This window comes from Lissotriton vulgaris, chromosome 1_1, assembly GCF_964263255.1.
Source record: "Lissotriton vulgaris chromosome 1_1, aLisVul1.2, whole genome shotgun sequence".
Taxonomy (NCBI): Eukaryota; Metazoa; Chordata; class Amphibia; order Caudata; family Salamandridae; genus Lissotriton; species Lissotriton vulgaris.
In genome coordinates this window covers 1,885,076,499-1,885,100,156 of record NC_141685.1, presented here as the reverse complement: position 1 = coordinate 1,885,100,156, position 23,658 = coordinate 1,885,076,499, and positions in this window count along the sequence as shown.

Here is a 23,658-nt window from a genome sequence, read left to right as displayed (position 1 = left end):
GGAAACTTTATGCCAAATGATTGTTTTCAAAACATGGATGTATAGTTAAGCATGGGCGGAAAATCCGTTCCGCTCGCGGATTTTGCGGATTTTCGGTAAATTCGCAAACCGCGAACGCTCGCGAATTTACCGAAAATCCGCAAATTCACACATGCAGCGGATTTTTACAATTTTGCGGCGCGCGGCGTTCACTTACCATCATTCAGAGTTTGCCGAGTTGTTTTTCTCGATATTTTGCGAGTGCTGCGCCATTTTGGATCTTGCTGCGGGATCCCGCGGGAGTTTGGCGAGCGCGATTACGTCATCGCGGCTTGCCACCTTGCACAGCGAGAGTTTGTCAACGCGAGTACGCCGTGATCACGTATCACGGGAGTTCGCATTGCGAACTTGTAGATGCGGCGGGCAGCAACAATCTCGCACTCGCGAAAATACAAAATTTGCAATTCTGCACAAGAAATCCACCAGCAAGCAGCATAATCCTTCTGGAAATGATGATTTTTATCAGAATAACCTCTCAGGTTGACATTTGCAAGGAGTCCATTTTGGGGGGGGCAGGGAGGGGAGGAAGGAAGTGCCCCATAGTCTCCAACTTCCGGTTCCTGTCCAGCAGGCTCTTCCCAGTGCTTTCTTCATGTGCTGGTCACTTTCATTCGAATTCTTCACCTGGAAGGCTTACTTTTTGTGGATGCTGCTAGATATTTGGATTTGAGGCCTTTTTGACTTTCTTTGGATCACTTTTGGATTAGAAATTTCGCAAGTAAGTTTGTTTGGGGCATTACAGTTGCTGCAACTACAATTTCGATTTTTGGGCTGTTTTGGGGCCTTTTGCCCAGGGGTACTCAGTGGTGGGTGGACTGAGTCTTTCTGTGGGGTGTATTGAATTTCAACATCATGGAGGGCCTGGATGGCTTGGGATTGTGCTGATTTTTCTGTGATTTTTGTTTTTTTGGGCTGTTGTTCAGGCCTTTTCACCAGGGGTAGTGAGTGATGCATGAGCCTAGTCTTTATGTGGGGTGTCTTGAATTTATAAATCATGGAGGGCATGGATGGCATGGGATTGTGCTGATTTTTCTGTGTTTTTCGATTTTTTGGGGTGTTCATGGGGACAGGCCATGTGGGTGGGGGCCATTTTGAGTGCTGCTACAGGCAGGCCCTGGCCATGTGCTGGGAGGCAGGGGGCCATTTTGAATGCAGGCAGTGTTCTTAGGTCTGCAATCATTTTGCCTAGCTTTCAAACTTCATGCCCAGGGGTAGTGAGTGATGCATGGGCCTAGTCTTTCTGTGGGGTGTCTTGAATTTAAACATCATGGAGGGCCTGGATGGCTTGGGATTGTGCTGATTTTTCTGTGATTTTCGTTTTTTTGGGCTGTTGTTGTGGCCTTTTCACCAGGGGCAGTGAGTGGTGTATGAGCCTAGTCTTTCTGTGGGGTGTCTTGAATGTAAACATCATGGAGGGCATGGATGGCATGGGATTGTGCTGATTTTTCTGTGTTTTTCGATTTTTTGGGGTGTTCATGGGGACAGGCCATGTGGGTGGGGGCCATTTTGAGTGCTGCTACAGGCAGGCCTGGTCATGTGCTGGGAGGCAGGGGGCCATTTTGAATGCAGGCAGTGGTCTTAGGTCTGCAACCATTTTGCCTAGCTTTCAACCTTTATGCCCAGGGGTAGTGAGTGATGCATGGGCCTAGTCTTTCTGTGGGGTGTCTTGAATTTAAACATCATGGAGGGCCTGGATGGCTTGGGATTGTGATGATTTTTCTGTGTTTTTTGATTTTTTGGGGTATTCATGGGGACAGGCCATGTGGGTGGGGGCCATTTTGAGTGCTGCTACAGGCAGGCCCTGACCATGTGCTGGGAGGCATGGGGCCATTTTGAATGCAGGCAGTGGTCTTAGGTCTGCAACCATTTTGCCTAGCTTTCAACCTTTATGCCCAGGGGTAGTGAGTGATGCATGGGCCTAGTCTTTCTGTGGGGTGTCTTGAATTTAAACATCATGGAGGGCCTGGATGGCTTGGGATTGTGATGATTTTTCTGTGATTTTCGTTTTTTGGGGCTGTTGTTGTGGCCTTTTCACCAGGGGTAGTGAGTGGTGCATGGGCCTAGTCTTTCTGTGGGGTGTCTTGAATTTAAACATCATGGAGGGCATGGATGGCATGGGATTGTGCTGAGTTTTCTGTGTTTTTCGATTTTTTGGGGTGTTCATGGGGACAGACCATGTGGGTGGGGCCCATTTTGAGTGCTGCTACAGGCAGGCCCTGGCCATGTGCTGGGAGGCAGGGGGCCATTTTGAATGCAGGTAGTGTTCTTAGGTCTGCAACCATTTTGCCTAGCTTTCAACCTTTATGCCCAGGGGTAGTGAGTGTTGCATGGACCTAGTCTTTCTGTGGGGTGTCTTGAATTTAAACATCATAGGGGGCCTGGATGGCTTGGGATTGTGCTGATTTTTCTGTGATTTTCGTTTTTTTGGGCTGTTGTTGTGGCCTTTTCACCAGGGGTAGTGAGTGGTGCATGGGCCTAGTCTTTATGTGGGGTGTCTTGAATTTAAACATCATGGAGGGCATGGATGGCATGGGATTGTGCTGAGTTTTCTGTGTTTTTCGATTTTTTGGGGTGTTCATGGGGACAGGCCATGTGGGTGGGGGCCATTTTGAGTGCTGCTACAGGCAGGCCCTGACCATGTGCTGGGAGGCAGGGGGCCATTTTGAATGCAGGCAGTGTTATTAGGTCTGCAACCATTTTGCCTAGCTTTCAACCTTTATGCCCAGGGGTAGTGAGTGATGCATGGGCCTAGTCTTTCTGTGGGGTGTCTTGAATTTAAACATCATCGAGGGCCTGGATGGCTTGGGATTGTGCTGATTTTTCTGTGATTTTCGTTTTTTTGGGCTGTTGTTGTGGCCTTTTCACCAGAGGTAGTGAGTGGTGCATGGGCCTAGTCTTTCTGTGGGATGTCTTGAATTTATACATCATGGAGGGCATGGATGGCATGGGGTTGTACTGATTTTTCTGTGTTTTTTGATTTTTTGGGGTGTTCATGCGGACAGGCCATGTGGGTGGGGGCCATTTGGAGTGCTGCTACAGGCAGGCCCTGGCCATGTGCTGGGAGGCAGGGGGCCATTTTGAATGCAGGCAGTGTTCTTAGGTCTGCAACCATTTTGCCTAGCTTTCAACCTTTATGCCCAGGGGTAGTGAGTGATGCATGGGCCTAGTCTTTCTGTGGGGTGTCTTGAATTTAAACATCATGGAGGGCCTGGATGGCTTAGGATTGTGCTGATTTCTCTGTGATTTTCGTTTTTTTGGGGTGTATAACTGAACTGATGTTCCTCAGTCTTCCATTGCTTTTAGGTGCACAAGACTCAAGAGAACCACCAGTGCCAGGAAGAAGTCCTGCAGCGGTGTGTGTGTGCAGCATAACGTCACGCGACGTCATGTCTGGCCACAGACAACTCTGCAACTCGTGCAACTGCGGCCTGCTGTTCTGACCTGCTCTGAAGAAGATGGCCCCCAAAAATGGTCCCCGTAGCTCCTCTAGCAAGAAAGTTGCCAGTAAGGAGCTGAAGAAGCAAGTTACCAAGGAGACTGGTGTGCCGCCCGCCACATTTTTTGGAAGTAAAAAAAAAGTGCGCCTGCAGCAGCAGCGGGATCTGCTGGGGACCAAGCTGGGAGCAGCACCCCCGCTCCATTGGGCTCAGTGCCACCACCAGCACCACGCCAAGTTCGCCAACCTAAGTCCAAGCCCTTGAGTGCTGCAGAGGCAGCCAGTGTACTTGTTCAATCACCATCGACCAGTGATGTTGGCTCATCGCAAGAAAGTAGCAGCAATGTCCCTCAATCAACACAGGTTGTTGTAACTCATCTGACGAATGTTGAACAACCACAGCCGCAACAACAACCACATGTGCAAGTACAAGCCCAAGTACAAGTGGAAGGAGAGGCAGCGCAAGGAGATGCGCAAGCAGAGGTGCATGGAGAGTCACAAGTGCCCACAATAGTTGTTCCTCCCGAAGTAGGGGCACATCAGGAAATCGACAATCAAGGCGAGGTATCATTTGAGGAAGCCACTCCTCCTGATGATCATTCATTGTCTTCCACACCCCTAGCAAGGAAGAGATCAAGGCTGGTGTCTACATCTTCTTCAAGCACACCTCCTTCTGATGATACGGATCACAATTGGGAACCAGCACCGCTTCCATATTTCTTCCTCGCCAGAAGGGACCTCCATCCACCTCAACCTCAATTAGTGGTGGTGAGAGTGCACAACGTACTAAAGTTCGGCAATCCACATCCTCCACTTAATCTGGCATTAGCAGCATGACCACCACCACCAGTATCGCCGCCTCCTCCGGCCCCCACAGACAATTCAAGTCCCCAGCTTGGGACTTCTTTAGTGTTTGCCCAAAAAGGGAAAACGTCGCCATTTGTAGCATTTGTAAGCTTGCAGTTAGTTGCGGTAAGTTTGGTACTAACTATGGTACCGGAGGCCAGAGAGATCCTCTTAAGAGACAGCACTCTGTCCAATGGTTTGCACACCTAAAGGCGATCAAGGAAGCCCGAATTGCACGTCAAGAAAACGTTGATGTTTTATCTGATGATGACGAGGAGGAAGAAGACGTGTCAAACACTTCACTTACACCCAGTACCCCTATCAGCAGCACACCCCATGCGAGCCACACTAAGAGTGTGGGAGAGAGTGAGACACCAATTCGAAAAAGTTCATCAGCGAGCGTAACTGGGTCGAAGAAGTCATCATCACCATCCCGTAAATGCTTGGTCCAGGGTAACATTAGAAACATGTTGTTTACAGAAGCTCCATATGAACGCAACCACCCACTGACGCGTCTGTATAACACTAAGCTGGCTAAAATGCCAGCTCTGGACCTTCTCCCTTTTTCTTTTGTAGAAGGGTTTGGTTTTCTAGAATTAGTGGCAGCGCTCTGCCCTAAATGGAAGGTTCCTAGCCGGTTCTATTTTGCCAGAGTTGCGGTTCCAGCACTACATGAAGATGTGCGGGAGGTGATTGGGGCAGCTTTGCAGAAGAGTGCTGTTCACACTATACATCTGACAACAGACATGTGGACCAGTGGCGCAGGCGCTGATTACATGTGCATCACTGCACACTGGGTCTTTTTTTCAGGGGTTAAAGCAAAGCTAAACGCAGGTGTTGACCCGCACCAAGTTTTTAAAGCTGCTCAGAAACATGCAACACTAGCCATGTTTGGCTTGGAGAAACGTCACACAGCACAAAACATTTTGGATGAGTTTAACACAAAGGTCTTTCACTGGCTGTCCCCCAAAAAAAACCATATTGGTTATGTTTCCACGGATAATGGCGCCAATGTAGTTAAGGCCATGGAGCTGGGTGACTATTTCAAAGTGCAGTGTTTGGCGCACTGTATAAACCTGGTTGTTAAAAAATTCTTGAGTGATGAAGACAGTCCAGCGTGCGAGGTAGTGGCCACCTGCCGAAAAATGTGCAACCATTTCAGCCATTCTTTTAAGGCCCGGAAGCATCTGAGGAGCCTGCTACATGAACGTCGAATGCCAGTGAAAGCACTCATCCAGGAGGTGCCAACACGTTGGAACTCAAACTTCTACATGCTTGAGCGTCTGTATGAGCAGTATACGGTACTCGATCACTATTTCTTAAAACAGGGTACAGCTCAGAAGGACCTGAGGATGGATGCGGCGCAATGGGACCTAGTTAAAAGCCTGACAGACATGCTTCGTCCTTTTGAGGTCTTCACGCGTGCAGTCAGCAAGGAGGACTGCAATTTGGGAAAAGCTATCCCATTGTTGTGCGTGCTGGAGCACCAACTGAAGGCGGTGTCTTCTGTGTTTCAAAAAGATGAAAAAAACCAAGACCCTTTTGTTTTTTTGGCGGAGAAATTATTAGAGCGCCTACGTGGTCCACTCAGAACAGCATTACATTTGTGCTACTATTCTGGATCCACGCTACAAAAAGGCACTGGCAGGCCGAGCATTCTTTCCTTTTGCTGATGAAGATGTTACAAAGTACAAACGATGGCTAGCCTTGTCAGCCAAGAGGTTTGAAAGAGAACAGCAGCTCATTGAAGGAAAAGGCAGTACATCAGCATCAGCATCAGCAGGCCATCCCCAGTCAAAACAATCCACTTCTGCACCTGTGGCTGTGGCACATGTGACCTCTCAGCCGTTAAAGACACCGGCAACCAGATCATCTGCACCAGACACAACAGTAACATTGGATGCTGAAGAGGATTGGCTAACTTGGCTTGGGTTTGGTTCTCAAAAGGTCACAGCAAAAACTAAGCAAAGTGGAGGAACCTTGGAGGACCTTGAGTCGATGGTGCAGGACTATCTGAATGACTCAACAGAGGTCTATGTTAATGCTGACCCATTGGCGTATTGGCATGGGAAAAAAGAATTGTGGCCACAGCTCTCCAACCTGGCTATAAACTACTTGTCTTGCCCACTCGCAAGCGTGTCTTCTGAACGTGTTTTCAGTGCTGCTGGTGGCATTGTAACTCCCAAACGGAGCCGCCTCTCGACCAAAAATGTGGAGAGGTTAACAATGATCAAGATGAATCAGCACCTCATACCACCAGATTACAAAGTACGAGAAAGCACGCCGGATAAAGAAGAGGTGGACAGCAACGTAGATGAGGGAATTTCTTCTCTGTTATGTGACACTGAGCTCACCCTGCCTGAATTCGCAGAGTATGATGACGAAGCCTTATTCTTATTCACTGACACCGACCCCTGAAAATGAGACAATGAATCAATAACTTTCTTTTTCGTCCTTATTCACTTTTATTCCTGTGTATCTGTCTTTCTTTGTTGTGCACAGTTAATATAATTCAAACTTTAATCACCTAATCACAAAAACAAGCCCATCAGCAGAACTGTCTTCACTTGTTTGCTTATTGATTTGAAGGTGCCGCAGTCTGCATTCCTCAGGTTCACAAGTTCAGAAGAACATGCTCCTCTATCCTTCTCCTCCAGACTCCTATTTCCCTCAAAGCAGAGGGCTGGATTAAGCCCAATGAAGAAAGACTCAGCACTTGTGGGGGAGAAATATTGTAAGTATGAGATTTTCCTTTTTGGCTGTTTGGGGGTGTTGTGCTTTTTTGCGGGTGGGTTGGCGGGTCTTGGGGCATTCCTGGGACGGTCTAATACCGGATAGAAGTGGTTTGGACAAAGTCCATGCAGAATTGTTTTTTGCTATTTCTGACATTTTGCTCAATGTAGCATTTTCGGGGGCCTGTTTGGGGGGCTTCCTGGTGTTTGTGGGTGGGTTTCGGGATCTGGGAGCACTGCTGGCTATGGATACTTTAGTTTGCAAGAGGTTTGAAGCAAATCCATGGTGGCAGAGGGGAGTTAGGGCCTAGCTGCAGAGCGCGCGCGGAGTGATTTTGGAAATTGGCAAGAAAATGACTAAGTCCCCATTTTTGTACTTTTGCTTTTTGGCTGTTTGGGGGTCTTCTACTAGTTTTCTCCTGGGTTGACGGCTCTAGGGCCATTGCTGGGAAACTCTAATACTGGATAAAAGTGGTTTGGACCAAATCGGAGGCGGAATTATTTGGCGTTTTTGCTGATTGCTTGCCTTTGAGGTGCTCTTTGGGGGGGTTCCGGGTGTTTGTGGGTGAGTTTTGGGGTCTGGGAGCACTGCTGGGACAGTCTAATCTTGATTGCATTTGCTTTTCAGGAAATCCGTGGTGGAAAACGGGAGTTATGACCTAGCTGCACAACGCATTTGGACCGAAGGCCGAGAAATATTGTTAGTATGAGATTTTCCTTTTTGACTGTTTGGGGGTGTTGTGCTTTTTTGCGGGTGGGTTTGGCGGGTTTTGGGGCATTCCTGGGAAGGTCTAATACCGGATAGAAGTGGTTTGGACAAAATCCATAAGGAAAAGCCTTTTGGCACTTTTTGTAACTTAGGGTTCGTTAGGGTTAGCCCTAGCAGCAGGATTACATGTGTTTTGGGTTATTCTAGATTTTTGCAACTGAGTTCTGGGGTCTTAGCGCACTTGTGAGAATGTGTAATTTTGGTTGCAAGTCATTTGAAGAAAATCCATGGTGGGAAAGGGGGGATTTGGCATAGTTAAAGAAAGCCTTTGCCACTATTCTTAACTTAGGGCTCGTTAGGGTTAGCAGTATTTCTATTGCATGTGTTTGGGTGGGGGGGGTTTCGAGTCTTGGAGCGATGCTGGCTATGGATACTTTTGCTTGCTTGCAAGTGGTTTGAATACAATCCACGGTGGGTAAGGGGGTATTTGGGCCTACTTTTACTTTCAAAGTACGTTTTGTCACCAGTTTTCTGCTAGGCCTCGTTTTTTGAGATCTGATTGGGGGTCTTCTACATTTTTGCGACTGCCTTTAGTAAGGGTCTGGATGGGAGCACTGCTGGGAAGGTCTAATTTTGTTCTAAAACACAGTTTACAGTACACCTAGCTTGAGGGGAAATATCCGCTAAATTAATTTGCCCATACTCATTTATCCTTCAAAAGGTGACTCAGACAGAGTACGCACTTTCAAAAATATTGTACTGTCTATTAAGAAAATCAAAGTGTGACTTTTTGCACTACACAGCGTACATACCTTATATTTATTTATCAGTGGTGTTGTAATATCACTTCCTGTTTTTCGTTCAATAATTACAGGCCGGGTTTCAGTCTGTGCAATGGGGAAAAAAGGATGGAGTCAGGCTTCACATTAGCGAGCCGCAATTCAGCATCCGCCAGGCAGGCAGTGGACAGGGTGTCTTCTGGTCACCAACATTGATGGACGAAGCGTCAGCTGGATTGGAGGAGTGCCGCTAATAAGAGGAATTGTTTGCTGCATGCAACTTACTTACCAAATTCAACAGGACAACTACAACAACATACAGATACAGTATCCATTGTTTTCTTCTATGAGTGTGACTGCATTTCTTGGATCTCTCTCTGCTTCTAAATTGATCCCTACAGCCATTCTATAGGTTTTACTTCGGTTATTTTTTAAACCTAATTTAATGTAAGAAGTGTTTCTCTGAGTGCAGAGATAGGCAAGTGAAAACGCTGCAGCCTGTACTGTCGCATTCTAGTACTACTTACTTTTCAGTAACAATGCATGCAGTAGTGCATGCACTTCCTTTATGTCACTTAAAAGATTTATGGTTAGCTTTGTATCCAAAGATTTCTTTATCTTCAATTATTGTTTGTCCATGCTGTGCTTTTTTTCTTCTTCTCTCAACAAAACCTACCCAAAAAGAAACCCCCATTCCCATCCATTTTCCAAACCCTAACCCTCTTCCCCCGGGCTGTGTGGTTTTGCTTGATGTGTGACTAAATGACATCAATAATTCCACACACTTGCTGGGGAGGATAAGGTCATAGCAACAGGCTGGTGAAGGAATCCGAGGATATATTCTAGACTTACTCAGCTTCAGTACTATTTCTTGTAGTAGTAGCCAATGTCAAAGAAATCCAACACAAGTACAAGTTATACTTTCAATACTTTACCATTTGTTAGGCTACATAGTGGCACTGTTCTAGTGTACTGTCACCTGCTATATTCTCTATCGTACCGTTGTAATGCTACAGTAAGGACAAACCAGGTTTCATTTTCTTTTTTTCCATAGGCATGCAACTGCCACTGTGTCACACCACTAGTACCACCGCAATGAGGAGGACATTTCATCCGCCCAGGATTGCCAACCTTAATCGCCATTTCCCGTGGAGCCAGCCCTGGGCCTAGCCCTACTTTCAAACACAAATTACAGGTAAGATAAGCGTTTGGTTGGAGGTAGTATAATGGAGTATTAGGAGAGACGAGAGATTGACGGTAGTACTACTAAAGTCCTAGGACTCTTCAGGAAAACAAACTTACTGTTAAACCCCCACCAGACGCAAAAGCAGTAAAAAACAGGTATGGTCAGATAAAGTTTCAAAAAGTATATTTTTGTAGCCCTAACAAAATATTCTCCCGCAAGACCCTCCCTAACCCCAACGGTTGTCCTTCAAAAGTCCCCAAAACAACCCAACTCCCAATTCCCACCCCCCAAAAGTCTCTAAAAAAGGGGCAAGGGACACTACGGCAGGGTGCTGTGGACTTTAGCGGCCAGGGCATCATACTCCTTGCGGAGGGTGGCATGGTCAAAGCAGAGGCCCTCCACCAAGTTCTTATAGGTTAGGACCTCCTGCTCCAGGTAGGACACTCTGAGGCATAAGCGGCGCTGGCGTGCCTTGCAACTCCTGTGGGGGGCAGCTGCTGTCTTTGCTGCTCAGCGGTGGCGGTTGTCTTTGGTAGCCCGGCTCCGTACCGCTGGAGCACTGCGCTGGCTGGCAGCCCGTCGGGGCACGGAGGAGGATGCAGCTGTCCCAGTGGATGTTGTTGTTGTACCGGTAGACTGCGTGTCCTCCTCCTCCAGGGCCACCAGCCGCCGATATTCGGCGACAGTGGCATCCAGCCTCCGTTGCCGGGCCATTCGAGCCAGCTCCCTCCTTGATGGTCTGTTTGATTTGGAAGGAGCAACTATATGAAGAAAGAAAGACATAGTCTGTAACCAATGCTCCTTAAGATTAACACAAAATGATTGAGCAGAAAGTTGTGTCACAGTACAAGTAGCAAATTGAAAGCACAGTACATAACTATTGAGGACAGTATCTATCTAACCTCCGACTTCTTCATCCTTGCTCTAACATTAGTGGGAGTTTAAGGAACAAATTCTACGAGCACTATGGACTTCCATTACAGTCGACTATGACAGTACACCAGTCTTATTCTTCTTCTTCTCTCTTGTTTAGGAAAATTGGTATGTTATCTTATGCAAGCCGGCATAATGCCAGCGCAGTGAACTTGCACCCCGAGAAAAACAGACGCACACCATGATGAGTGAGACAGACTTACGTTACTGTACCGGTCCAGTACATGCAGGTGGGGAAGCTCTTACTTTTCTATTACGGGTGGCACTGAGAATACTCTGTTATAAGGGCTACTGCTTAATTAATTTAGCTTGCACCCTAAAGTGCAAATGAGTACTAGAAAAGGAAAATGAAGAAGCTAAATAATCTGATTATCTATCACTTCACATGGGATGTAATTGATAACATATGGGATGACTTTAGGTGCTTTGCTTATTATTGAGTGAACAGTGATACACCCACACATAAATGACGTACTACTACTAAACTAAAGTTATTAAGAGAGGTAGGGAGGGTCCTCCGTAATAACCGGATATATGCTGTGCTTGCAGTTGCAATACAAACTACTGCTACTATTCATGGTAGTATTTGGACAAAATTACAACTTCTTTTCCTTGCCTTTCCTACACTGGAACGGGTGTGCGGGTGCGGTGTTACATGCTCTTCAAAGTAACATTTAGTTCATCCAGTGACCGTCTACTCTCTCTAGATACACATATGCTATCTAAGAGTCAGATAGTACCATGATCCAGGCATCCATCCATTCAAAGTATATGCACACATACAGTTTCTGTTTCACCCACCCAGGCTGTTCTCCTTCCACCCATCCTTGCTTCATCATTCACCCAGCCATGCACCATACCATATTCTTTCCTTCCCAGCCACCTCGGGGACCAAGCAAACACATATCATTCTTCTTTGCCAGTCATCATTAAATTTCTCGTCCTTCCACACTTACTTACACCCTTCTTTCGCTTTTCGTTCATCCCATCCATCAAGTTCATCTCAGATCTGATTGGGATTCTTCTCGCCAAAAACTTCACAGCTAAGTCGAAGTACATTTAGAGGAGGCTATACCTGGTTAATTTATAATACACCCGTGCAGAAAGCACACTCTGCAGTCTTCAATCTCAAAAGGAAGGAATATATAGCTTACCTCGCCCGCCACCACCGTGTTAACCCTCACAGGCACGTCCGGCACTTGCACCGCCTCCTCCCCAGAGTTGTTCCCCTCGTCCAATACCACCACCTCCGCGCATGCCCCGCCACCAGATGTTCCACCTACAAAGTACATTTAAGAATGTTAGAATACACCACTCACTACTATATAATATTTGGTTTAGGAGGAATAAAGAAATGTGAAAAAAACAGAATACAATGTAATAATTTGTGACTGCCTACTCTAAAGTAAAAATGTCCCTTTTTCCAGGGAAGGCTGTTGTCTTGCTGCACTTTTTGGCACAACTGATGAATGCTTGCTTTTTATTTTTAACACACACCACTTTTTCTCCTAACAGACAGAAGCTTGACTTCTAAGAGCACGACCCGGATCATGTTCAAACCAGGTGAGAGCTCGGCTCGACCACAAGAAATGTGTCCAATTAATCGTCAGCACTAAGCACTTCTCCATTTTCAGTTAAACGTTTAGTTTTATGACAAACTTGATTTTAATAAATGTGTTTACTTTTAATAAAGCTTTTAAACTTAAATAGACTCTGTGGTTTTTGGTCCATCCAGACTAGAGTGGATGAGCTAAAGGTTTTGGAATTTTTGCAAGCATGAGTCCGTGCCTCTGACACTTCTTGACTCTGACTCCGTACTCTTGTCCTGCGTTGGATAATCTAATCATCATTGGGGATCAATAATCGGTGACTTTGGGAGCTAAATGACTCTGCCACACTATCTAGTCAGTAAGGAGATTGGGGGTCCAACTACAAAGTCTGTTATCACTGAGGTATGTGGAAAGTCTAACAGCACCTATTATAATTGATAAGCTAAGCAATGCATTATTTAGTGTCCATAGTTCTGTTTGTGCAGATTTGTCCCTGCAACAGTAGTAGAATTGATTGTCTTACTATCCAAACCAAAAGTAAAGTATTATCCTATTCTTTCTTGGTGGTCATTCACCTTTTTATTGTTGGCAATTGTCAAAGCATAAACATTTAGAAGACTTGAAAAGACATTATGGACAATCCCAGAGGACTGCACTCAGTGCATAGAGCTATTGCTGACTAGAATGGGAGTCCAATGGAATTGCCAAATGTGCAATCTTAGTTAGCTACACAGACAGACTAATAAGAATAATCTAGTAATACCACAGGGAGTCATAGTCGAGGCAGGATAAGAATTTAGATCCAGTCTACAAGAAGATGAAAGCCGATTTAGAAAAAATCGAATGAGGAACGCTAGGAAAAAATAGGTACTCTATATTAAAATTAAAACTTACTGGGGCCAGCAAAGGAGCCCTCGCCTGCCCGATCCTGGCCTGCATCCTGTTCAACAGCACCCTCCTCCTCCTCCTGTGTCCTCTTGCCCCTGAGGGGAGCTGATGTACAACATGAAAGAAAGAAAGACCAGAAAACATGGATGATATTTGTCAACCAAATCAAACATTTCAAAAGAACAATAACAAAAAATGTTGGCGAAATAGCAAATAGACAACTATTCCACGGGATATATTGACCGATCTCATGTGGTCTACTACGTTATTAGTATTGCTTGATTTGCGGGCCGTCGACTTGGAAAGTTCTTATGTAACTCACTAAATAAAGTACTAAAAAGGTTTGCCTAGGATTGGGAGGCAGCAGTCCGCAGCACGCAAAGTGACAGACAAAGTCCATCGTGATTGCAGATCAGCGACAACACTAAAGTTTCCTACTACATTAACCAGTCATTAAAAAAAATACTCAAACTATCAATCCACCACCACTATTTCTTCTTATCGCCATGTGTACAAAGGAAGGACTGGACTTGAGTCTGTAGGGGCTGATTTAGAAGCCCCTTGCGGCTCTTTTGCTCCATTGTTGCGTGACTTTTGTGACGCAGCGGCAGAACAAAAGAGGCGCAATGGTGCGGCGCATATTAACAACGTGACGCATATGGGAGATGCATCACGTTGTAAAGCCCTGCGCCATCAGGGGGCGTTCCGGCGCAAGGGAGGGTGTTCCTGTGCAGGAACGCATCCTAAAAGTGGCTGAGGGAAATCTACAAGATTTCAATCAGTCACTTTAAGGACAATGATGCATGACTGAAACCCTGCGCCTGCTTGAAGCAGACGTACGGCTTGACGCAGCATTGGGGAGATAGGGCACCCCAGAGCATTGATGGAGCTGCACCATTGTTGCGACGCAACTCCAGCAATGCACCGCCTTTACGGCACAGATGCGTAACGCTTTGGTGACGTTTTGGGCCCATGGTGCGCCGCATTGTAAGTACGATTCAGAAAAGTGGGTGGTGATGAACAGAGTGTCTGAATTGAGCAGACCAGGTTCTGAAACTGGGATGGTGCAGTGAGCTAAAAAACGGTGTTGGATCTAGCCCTGATCTCTTGACTGGGTGAGAGCTTTCTGCTTAATTCAGAGACTCTGTCCCTCACCACCCCTTGTTGTAAATATTTTTGACCACCCTAAGCGTGGAAGGGTATTCTCAGATGTGAGACCCTTGCTCATTGCACCATCAGGATTCAAGCAAACCGGGCCGAAGACGGCTGTAATGCCAGAAACCGGTCCCCGGGAGCTTGTTTCCTTCCCAGTGTAAGAATTGGCTTTTGTAGTTTGGTTTGCCCTGTTCCCATCATGCACTGGGACAGGAACAGACTAATTTGCATACAGCCAGGTTCTGAAACTGGGATGGTGCAGTGAGCTAAAAAACGGTGTTGGATCTAGCCCTGATCTCTTGACTGGGTGAGAGCTTTCTGCTTAATTCAGAGACTCTGTCCCTCACCACCCCTTGTTGTAAATATTTTTGTCCACCCTAAGCGTGGAAGGGTATTCTCAGATGTGAGACCCTTGCTCATTGCACCATCAGGATTCAAGCAAACCGGGCCGAAGACGGCTGTAATGCCAGAAACCGGTCCCCAGGAGCTTGTTTCCTTCCCAGTGTAAGAATTGGCTTTTGTCGTTTGGTTTGCCCTGTTCCCATCATGCACTGGGACAGGAACAGACTAATTTGCATACAGCCAGGTTCTGAAACTGGGATGGTGCAGTGAGCTAAAAAACGGTGTTGGATCTAGCCCTGATCTCTTGCCTGGGTGAGAGCTTTCTGCTTAATTCAGAGACTCTGTCCCTCACCACCCCTTGTTGTAAATATAGCATTGTAAGTACGGCGCACCATGGGTGGTGGTGGCGTGGTGCACAATTACTGGCGCATCCTTGCTACTTTGCAGGGATGCGCCGGTAATTAAAAATCTGAACCTTAGTGTCTAGCATTACGCAGTTCTTTAAACTACACTCATACATAATTTCACAGGCCAATGAAATGAACACAAAATCGAAAACAGTTAAGCATAGTAGCAACACTACTGAGAAGGAGAGCAGTGCACCTGATATGCACAGAAGATTTTGAAATATAATTTACCTACAATGTAATCAGCAGCATTATTGCTCTTGGTAAAAAACAAAAATTTGCAATATAATAACACACAGAGCAGGAGAAAACAGAGTAGTAAAGAAATAGCTACTACTACTCACCAAGCCCGGGGATCTCAAGGCCAAGCAGATCGAGCAGATCGCGTTCACGGTCCAGGACATCCGTCCAGCGGTGGGTGGCCTGGTTGTAGGTGCGCCGGACCCGAGAGTGGTGGTACATGGCCCGGCACACCTTCTCCCACCGCTTCCGGCGCTCCCGGATCCCGTACCCGCTACCGATCTTGCCACCTGCCATGATGGTCCTGGGGAGGCGGCGCTGAACATAAAAAATTAGTGCTTAGAGTTTAAAAAAGTAGTTTAAAATTAACCAAAAGTAGCAGAAAACACAAAAATATAGAGCTAGAAAAATAGAGGGATAGATAATAAGTAAAATAGATTAAAAAAAACTTCAAGCAAGCAAAGGATGGCAGAGATTCAGAGAGGATAGAAGAAGCATGCCCAGAACCATAGCAATGAATGAGAAACAAGATGGCCGCGCCCGTTCACGACCGCATGGGTAAGTTCGCGCGAGATTTTGCTCGCAAACACACGCGAAATTGTACTAGCGAGCCGCACACTTTGCGAGATTACACATCGCACCCGGAAACAGAAATACGTCATGCAAACAAGATGGCCGCGCCCATGAACGACGCGAGGGTAACTTCGCGCCGTTGCACTACAAGCGGCTTGCTAAAACGCACAAAACCTTGCGAACTAACACGCCGCAAATAAACAAAACACATATTCGCACGAATTCGCGGCTTCCGAATTCAATCTCGCACAAGTTCGCGCCCCGCGAATCCCGCGAAATTGCAGAAAAACGAGTTTTACAAAAGTGAAAGCACTCAGCAGGTGCAAAAGTTCAAACTCATCATTAGTAACCATTCCCTGTAGTGCTTCCTGACTAGGGCCCCTCCAGAGTTCAGTTGCTAGTTGCAACAATTGTATGACCCTGCTCTGACCCTCACAGCAGGCTCATAGAATAGCTACAAGTCACAAAGGTCCTGGAAAAAAAAATGCACTGCAACAGAAAGCAAATTACTGATAAGGAAGCAGGTGCCAGACTGGAATTTTAAAACAGTGAGACATTAATAAACCAACCCCAAATTAATTCATGTCAGTTGAAGCAGGGCAGGTGTGCTTGCTTTTCCCCCCAATAATCTACAGTGATGATGAACCAGAGGGTGGCATTGATGTACCAGAGGGTGGCATGGGTGAAACAGATGGTGGCAGTGTTGAAACAGAGGGCGCTGTGAACCTGTGATGATGAACCAGACGTAGAAACAACATAGTCACGACCGTTGCGTGCCGACAAGTAAGTTCGCAATTGCGAACTGGTACAAAACCCTCGCGAACTGGCAGAAACCCTTGCGAACACATAAAAAACAAAAAAATCCGCAAATTCGCGAGAATTCGCGGATTTTGCGGATTGCGAGTTCGCAAATACGCAAATTCGCGAACACCAGATTCGCAAAATTCGCCCATGCTTATGTATAGTGTAATAGTTGGGACAAAAGTCTAAGTTGGTTGATAAAAGATACAATCTATAAGAGAACCCTCTCTCTTGCCAACGTGCATGTACAGAAAGGGAACATTATTTTTTAGAGAATTCATTGATGAACCCTATATTGAATTTGGTCTTAATAAAGATAACGGTGCTTCCATAAGCACTGTGTAAAAAATCAGTCTGCAGACTTCCATCTGCATCAATAGCCCATAGGCATACCGAAGCACAGTGGGACAAAGATGGACATTGAAATCTCCCCATCACACCAAGCCCAAAGCTTTGTCACCTTTTAGTGTAGAAACATCCATGTCCAGCTCCAGGCTGGCCAGCACACAGCCTTAGCTAGAGGGACATTTTAGAAATTGATCAGTGACATTAATAATAGCTTTTAGAGGGCTGACCTACTCTATGTAGGACTGCACATTGTTGCAGAAATCAAAAGACTGACAGCATTGATGTGGGTATGTATAGGATGGATAGCATACTGAAACCAAAGCCCAATAAATATCTCTACCAGTCAGTTCTATGAACTGCCTTAGCAATATGAGGTATATTTGAGCAAACATGATAGGTATACACTAAAACTTGCAGCTAGTATGGTCATGAAGATAATTACTGTGAAGAAGTACTAGCATCTACTTTCAAGGGATATCTGAATGTGTCTCTATCTTGGGTCTAAACCACTCAATGGACCTTCTTTGTTGACATGTGTTAGACTTGGCATCCTTGGTGTCGTTCCCCCTGACTTTATGCCTCTACCTCCTGTATTTTTTACTGTGTGCTGGATTTCATTTTTTCTGGCTTAGATGATTTTGGCACTTTGCCACTGCTAATCAGTGTCAAAGTTGTAAGAGTTCCCTGGGTATATTGTGATTGGAATGCCTTGATGATCTTTTGGGCAGCAAAAGAAGCTGGGGAGGGGGGGTTGAGGATGATGAAGTGGAGCTGCCAGAGGATTTTGAAGCTCAAGATTTACATGTGGGGGGAGTGACCCCCAGGCCTGTCAGCTTTGCCTTTTCTAGAAGTGTGTCCCCAGGGTAGCTGGAGGACAGGCAGAGGACCAGGGATCATGAGCTGGAGCTTCTGAAGTTCCAGATGAAAAAGCTTGAAATGGAACAAAAGCAGAAAGATAAAGACAAGGAGAAGACCATTGCCTTTGAGGAAAAAATGATTTTGCCACAAGTTGAGTTTAAAAGAACTGGATATCAAGGCCATGCAGACAGATTCCAGTTCAAGTGGTGGCAGCATGCAACCAGTGCAGTCTACGGGGACAAGGGTAGCTAGAAGTAGTTCTCTAAAGAACCCCAAACTAGTCCCCAGGATAGAGTCCCAATTCCCCCGTGTTAAGAAGCCATGGCCCCCTAGATGGAGGCTGGGAGAGAAGGGACCCTGAAAGTGCTTTGCATGTGATCAGGAGGGCCAATTGAAGGGGGATCCCAAGTAGACCTGGGTGGTGAACTTTGCTCTGTTAGTGGAGTTTGCGGAGTTTTCTGCACTCTGCTCTCCGCACTCCGTGTAGTGCAGAACACTCCGCTTCGCGATGTGCAGCAGAGTTTTTTCCCTGCTCGCGATCATGAACGCTAAGGTTGCGATCATGAACAGTAAGTTTGCGAGCATGAGCTGCCGCTTAGGGACAATTTCTACCCAAGCTACAGAAATACCAGCACAAACGGCAGTTCACACTGCACTCCGCTGCTCACTGAACTTCGCAGAGTTTTTTTTAACTTCGAGGAGTTCTGCGTAGCAAAACTCCACGAACTACGCCCAGGTCTATTCCGAAGTATCCCAAGTGCACATCGGCATCCACTTGTGCATCATCACATTGGTTGGTTATTGTAGTTCTGGGGAAGGAGTTGGTTCCAAGCAGAAGGTGGGAGCCAGCTGAGATCACCCTTGTCACACTAGGGGATAGTGAGATAGTCCAGAGAACCCTCCTGTCTGATAACACTGAGAAACACAGCCGTGAATGACCATTAATGGACATTGTGTGGAGGCTTTGAGAGACACAGGAGTGAGTGTGACATCTGTCAGGTGTCTGTTGGCGTCTGAGGAGCAGATAGTCCCCAGCGTGCTTCACCCCGTAGTTGCAGCAGACAACTCAAAATGCCTGTGTAAGGTGGCGCAGGTTCCCTTTGAGTGGGGGGGAGGTCTCAGGTATGCTGAGAGTAGTTGTAAGCCCCACCGTGCCTGTTGCTTATTTGCTTGGCAACAACCTGGAGAGCTCCCCTTGGGAGAATGTGGAACGCCTGGCCCATTTGGAGATGTTAGGTCTGCCTGAATGGGTGTGTGTGACCACTAAGTGAATGGAAGCCAGTAGGGTGATCAAGAGGACTTGGGGCCTGAAGGAGGTGCCCACATACCTGCCAAAAAGAGGAGGGGCAGGAGGTGCAGGAAACCCGCTCCAGACATTCCCACGGCCCAGAAGAAGTCAGACCTTGAGGGCAATGCCCTGGAACCTACAGAGGAGCAGGTGGCCAAACTGGGAGACCTACCTGAGCAGACTCATTGGCAGCAGGAATGGGGTACCACCAGGTAGGAATTCTGCCATGAGCAGATGGAATGCCCTACTCTATTTGGTTTGTGAAAGTAGGCTGCAGACCAGGCAGCTGGTGATCAGTCCGGATCACATTGGATCTACTGGGAGAATGGTCTCCTGTATAGTGAGCAACCACAAAGTCCAGGCAAAATCTGGGGTGAGGGAACCAGAGGCACGGGGTGCTGAGAGACGGCAGCCTCCAACATAAACTATGTACCACAATGTAGCCACTCCCAGTGTAGTGTCGCTAGTGCTAGTGCAGTTTTTTGGTTTGTGAGCGGAAGACCTCATTCACAGCGGTTGGGGGACATTAATATCTCCATTACACCAATCACCTTATTTTAATCCACCATATAGATGCCAGCACTAATAAAATTTAAGCTGACACCTGTAATGGCCTTTTAATCCACTTATTTCTCCATGGTCCCCCACTTAGTTTAGAAGTGCATCCCTGTCGTCAAGTGTATGCCCGCCCTCTATCAAACCAAGTTTTTAGAAGGCGAGGACTGGTCTATGATGAAGCATGACACCAGGTGGTGTGTGAGACCACTCCTGTGTAGTGACCCTGTTTGCTGATCCTAGGTCAGCCAGTGTGCTGGCGGTACCCCTGAGCTTCAGAGCCTTCCCTCTGTGTCAGGCTCATGATGTGCCTTTGGCAGGACATTTTGGGTATGCCAAAACCTTTGCCAGGGTTGTCATCCACGTCTGTTGTGACGTAAATAATTAATTTACTCTCTTAATTTCTATGCAGGTAAGTACTTAATCAATAATAACTCAGTTCGGATGAAAGAAGACAGAGTCCGTGGTGTTAGAGTTCTAAGGGTTTTATTCCTTAAAAAGGAATGGTCATGGCCAAGATATCATGTTCTGACCACCACACAGGATGTCAGAAGGGATAGATGAGCGCGCCAACATTTTATTAACAGTACATAGCTTATATACTTATTGTACACCATTGAGAATAATATAGAGGGCGTAACAGCTGAGAGAAGACAAGATAACAATATACACGTGGTACATGTACGTCATCAAGAGGCGTGAACTAGAGGTGTGTTCTGGAAACGTCACTGATAGGTGTCACAAAGGGGTGGCACTAACAGAAAATGTTGCAATGTCAGCAGAAATCGGAAGCTTGGATGCGCGCGCAGCTGCATGACGTGTAATTAGAGGGGTGCAGGGGACTTGACATTTACACTGACGGAAAGAGACAAAAGTCTGGCATGTCAGATCAACTTGTGCTTCTATCATATCTGATATCTGATGTTTAGGAACTAAGCTATCTGGGCGGAAAAGGTCTCTAGGGTAGAAGCTATTCTATACTTGCTGTGAGTGCGTGTATAAGCGCCTAAGTGTCTGCATGTGAAGCGTGGGGGCATGGGGCCTTCCATGGAAGCATGGCAACGAAGCTATGAATTACTTGAATTAACTGCACAAAGACAGGCCGGCCCTTTGGCTCTGCAGCTGGAGAGGATGTTTACAGGATCTAGTAGGCAGGAATGCATTTTCGGGGAGGGAAACAGATAACTCGAAGGTTATAGTCAATCTTGGCAGAAAACAGGCTGAGCCGAGCGCGAGGGGCCGCGCTGGAAGTAAGTCAGAGTTCACGAGTACGGGGGCTGCCTGGGCAGAGACTGCCAGAGTCAGGAGCCACAAAAGAGGCTCGGTGGCAGAAATTCAGGGCCTACTTCAGCCAGAGCTGAAAAACATAGGAGTACACTACAAAAAGACGTTGGCATAGCATACTTAGGAACGGACCATTCGACCCATTCATGGTGGGTCTGAAAGAGGACATGTTAACGTTGGACGCAAATGTATTTGCGTCTTCATAGCTGGTATAGGAGGGAAGTTACATGCACTTTAACTCGTACATGGAGTCGGTGGGGTACGCGATAGGGAACACAACTTGACCATAAAATTTATATTACCTCATTCCCTCCTTGTTCCCTACGGACCCTTCATGATATATCGATCCTCATAAATCGATCAGTCTGTTCTTGTAACATTATATGTTCATCTTTCTTTCTTTGACTATTTGAGAGACAACTGGAATGTTCAATGCAGGAAGTGGCACACAGTCCACATATCGCTGGCCCACACTGTAGGCACAGGCAGCAGCTGAATACTATAACTAGGCCAATGCCTAGGAAGGATAGGATCTTCCATCCCCAAGCTGTTAACGTGGTCCAGAACCAACCGGACCAAGTCCAGGTGCCTGGATTCTGATGTATCTGATTTGCAATTTTATGCAGACGGGTAATAGCTTCATAAACAGATGGTGCATTTTGTGGGATGAAAACGCAGCAACTTGACCCGATGACCTTACAGGCTCCACCTCTATCTGCCAAGATGACGTCAATTACAAGACGATTTTGAAGGACAACAACCCGCATAGCAGATTGCTCCTCTGTTAAGTTACCTAAGGCGGAGGCAGTTTCATGTACTACTGCTTCAAGTGTTCTAGTTAATCTACGTATTAATTTACTGTTTTGGACAGGTCCTAGAAAGAAAAAGAATCCTTTATTGAAATCAGTGTACTGTTCCCATGCCGTTTCTGTGTAGTCGACAAGTGGAATATCTCTTTTGGGTCTGTTCGGTACTAGATTCGTATTTCTATGGTAATCTGGGGGAGCTAGAAAAACAGGTGGCAGAAGGAATGCAATGTAACAGGTACCATCCCAATCTGGAGGCAAACGTATGTATGCGGTATGACCACAAACAAAATAGGAGTGACTGATAGCTTTGAAGGACGATTTACCCTGGTCACTGAATTCGACCACAGTAGTGCATTTACTATGACCTACGTGTACTGAACCTTTCTTGCTAACACATAGTTCACCTGTAACTGGTAATACCAACATATGGGGCAGAACTGGAGCAGTTTCGGATTCAACAGTAAGGATCATAAGGCTAATTGTGTAGTTACCTAATCCATATACTTCATTTTCTAGATCAGTTCCTGTGCGAGTGGGGAGTCCCTCCTTGTCAGGGTAACAGACATCTAGCAGGACTGAGTTCAAGTTTCCCCAAACCCAGCCTCCATCGAAAACAGCAATATCAGGATCTAGGGAATTAATTATTTTAAACCATGCTCCACAGGAGCCATTGTGGGTGAACGGGTACGGAAAGAGGGGCAGAGCTCCCTTGTAATTCTGGTAGGGAGGGAGTCGGCCACATATCCAGCAGTTGGTAGCATTATTTGTCTGATGGGAGTGATGTAACATACTAATGAATGTGTTGTTGCGCAGCGCAAGTCTGTAAGAGAGTTCGTGTGCAGGAAGTTCACTAAAAGTGTGTTCAGCAGAGACATTGTAAGCAGATTGTTCACGCCTGTAAATAGGCCAATATATAGGTAGCAGAATGCTGGCAATAATAATTAGAATACTTAAGAAAAACATTATTAACAACGTCACTATACAGTGACTACGCAGTGATTTGCAGTATGTACGTTTCTTTGCTTCTCTCTCTCTCTCTCTATCTCGATCTAGGGGATACATGTCAGAAACTATTTAACCGATTCACCTAGGGGAGGACTTAAACAATTAAACTGTCTGACTTGCTAGATCGGAGTTTCATACGATATAGTTCTTGGGGAGTCTTTTCTCGTTCAGACACTGTAACGTCTTTTCTTTCAACACAGTCTTTGGTGGGGGTGGACGAGTCAGAGTCCTGTTTTAGTCCGTTTTTTAGTTCATTGCAAAGTTTGATGTGACTCGTGTGGACCCACCCCTTTCTCCCCTCGATTTTCACTGCAGTCCTGGTGGTGAGTAGAACGGTCTTCGGGGATTTCCAGCGGGGCTCCAGCGGACTTTTCCGGTCGAAATTCCGGACGAGTACCAGGTCCCCAGGACGGACCTCATGCGCCTTTACATCGGTGTTGTCAGGGAAGGCTGCAGCAACCTGTGAACGACATGATTGGAGTGCAGACATCAAGGAGGCAAGGTAATCTGTCAACATGTTAGAATCAACATCAGTTATTTTCTTCGGAATGGGCGTCCCCCACATATTCGGTGGTCTGCCAAAGACCACTTCGTACGGGGATAGCCCTGATCTTGAATGGGCGACCATTCTCATGTAGAATAGTGCCACGGGCAGGGCGACTATCCAGTCGACCCCTTTCTCCTGACATATTTTGGCAAGGCGGATCTTTAGTGTCTGGTTATGCCTTTCAACAAGGCCTGCGGCTTCTGGATGTCGGACACAATGGAACTTCCACTGGTATCCCAATAATAAGGAAACTTCTTTCATTAGTGCGGATGAGAATGGCTGGCCGTTATCTGAGTACACGACACGAGGCAGGCCGTATCGTGGGAAAAATTCACGAACTAGCTGCTT